Here is a 2,818-nt window from a genome sequence, read left to right as displayed (position 1 = left end):
ACCGAAAAATGGGCTTGGGCAAAAAAACAAGGCCCGTTTAGAAAACGGGCCGGGCCTTAGGTAAGAGTTTTTTGGCCCGGGCCCGGCCCGGCTTGGCCCGAATTATATATTAATATATATTTTTTATTTTATTTTTAATTATTTTAAATTTTTAATATAACCATTTTTTATTATATTATTAATTTGTGTATTGTTTTAAGAATTGTTTTAGTATTAATTTTATTTGTTTTAATATTTGTTTTTATGTTTTTAAATATATTTGATTTATTATATTTTTAAATTTTTTATTTAATGAAATAAAAAAATTTAATATGGGCCAGGCCGGGCCGGGCTCGGGCTTAGTAATTTTATTTCAGCCCGGGCTTGGGCAAAATTTTAGGCCCATATTTCGGGCCGGGCCGGGCCCGGGCCTAGTAGACGGGCCTAAAAATTTGTATGGGCTCGGCCCAAACCCGGCCCGACCCAGCCCATGATCACCTCTACTACATAGCCCAGTCCAATAATTATCACAAATTGAAAATTTAATTCGTGTGGGGCCCACGAGCCTATTGGGCCCACATGGGCTATCTAGGTCCAACGTGGCCGAGAGCTACCTAAGTTGTGTGCGCGACATGACAAGTCTACCTACATCCCACTTAATAGTGAAGTTTACCCACGTGGGCCCATGGGCCCATTGGCCCATACGGCCCAGGCCCCTGAGATCGCTCATGGTAGCCTTCCTCGACGTACGCCCACGTTTTGTGGGCTCGGTTCACCCCACGACTGATTGCACGCTCGTGAGACCACAAATGCTGAAGTTTTGACTTTTCAACTTTTGCTGACTTCCAACAAAGAAGGGCATCGATACACACCTGTTTATGGGAACACGTCGAAGTCCACGATCACCAACCTTGGTTAAGCAGGTATGTGAAATAATCCCCCTAAAACCAGTGATCACCAACTCATCTTGTTCGCTCTATTTAAACCCAGCTTCTCGCCAATTCTCATGGTAGCTTCCCGATGTGGGATTACTTTCAACCATTAGGAAAATTCCTTATTTTTTTATGACCACTTCAACCACAGAGTTCCAGTCCAACTCCACCTCTTACAAAGCTTAAACAACGAAATAAATACTCCATTATGCATCCCAAAACTTGAACCTTAGACCTCACAGTTACACAACACGCCACCTTGCCACTCCACCACAGGCTCTTTTTGTGTCATAAATCATCCACAATTATTTATAAAGCCTACATGCCAGAGCCATGGATCATCCCTTAAAAACCAAAATTTTGCAAGAGCCAAGACTTGAACCCAGACTCCCTTGTAACCTTAATGATGCCACAACCACTAAACAACATGCTTCCTTGTAACATTTATTTAACAAAATAATTTAAAAGGCCTACTTCCAAGCATCCAGGGTTTTATTCACTTAAAACCAAAATTTTTACTAAAGCCCAGGTTTGAACCTAGGACTTTTCCAACTCCTCTTAAGACCCTTAACCACTTGAGCAGACATTTAATTGTATCATTTCCTTGTACAATTAAATACTTATATACAATCTCCTTACGGGACCCATACTCAAGGCCCAATACTTCTAGGCCCAAATTTGGGGCATTACATAACCATTTTGAACGATTTAACTCTTACTTGAGCAACCCTTAAAAATTTAGCTCTTATTTGAGCATTTGACCATTGAAAAATTACGAAGTACGATCATATACATAGTTGGAATATATTCTAGCCTAAATCAAAATAAATTTAAAATTTAGCCAAAATGCTTGGATCTATAATCAAAATATATCTAGACCTAGACAAAATTTAATCTAAACAAAGTTCAGATATAATTTAAATAGAACGAACTAAACCTAAAAACTCAAAATTTTTATATCCTTAACCTTAACATTAAACCAAAATTGTATTCATCTTAAATTAAATAAATTGTTCTTATTTGAGTTAATTGTAATTTGGGTAACAATTTTTAATATTTATTAATTTTTTAGTAATAATTAATGAAGTGTCAATTCTATTAAATAATTTTAAGGTTAGTATTTGGTACACTGGAAGTGTTCTTTTTTTATTCCACAAGTAACTTTAAAAAATTATCATGCGTCACTTTTTTTTTAAAATTTTTTTAATTTTTTAATATTTTACTATATCCCCATAGAACACTTGTCAACCCCCTAGCATTGTTTGTGCAGTTTAAAAACTCCACTGGCAATGTACTAAATATTTTCTCATAAATTTAATATTAAAAATTAATTTAGAAAGCGTAACCAAAATTTTAGGTGAATTCCTTTCATATTGGCATTGATGCATTCCAGGTTTATTTTAGAATAAAATGTGAGTGCATTAAGAGTGTAAACAAGTCCATTGTTTTCAAGGAAAAACAAATAGAAGAGTTATTGATTGTGTGATTTTGTGATAGGTTTTAAATATTTATAATTGCTCGTTCTTGAACTAACTATTATTGCGATGTAGGCAAGTGTACCTATCGAACAGGAGTATAGTTTTAGCAAGACCGGATTGTCGAAACCAAAGGAACTAAAAGTACTAGTAATGACTGTCTTTTTATTCTCTAGCCTAAAAATAAAGAGGTTTTGTTTTAATTAACTAATTATCTAAACTAAGAACTCACAGAGAATAGAATTGGGGAGTTGCTTTTGGGAAAATCGATTGAATAAAGGCAATACCTAAGGAAAAATCCACCTAGACTGTACTTGTTATTCTGGCTCCAAGTCGGATGATTTATTCATTTAACTTGTTCCGTAGAGATCCCTAAGTTATGTTATTATCCCTATTCAAGACTAATAACGTCTAATCCCTAGATTGAATAAT

This window comes from Gossypium hirsutum, chromosome A07 (assembly GCF_007990345.1).
Source record: "Gossypium hirsutum isolate 1008001.06 chromosome A07, Gossypium_hirsutum_v2.1, whole genome shotgun sequence".
NCBI lineage: Eukaryota > Viridiplantae > Streptophyta > Magnoliopsida > Malvales > Malvaceae > Gossypium > Gossypium hirsutum.
Note: the sequence above shows the minus strand (reverse complement) of the source record.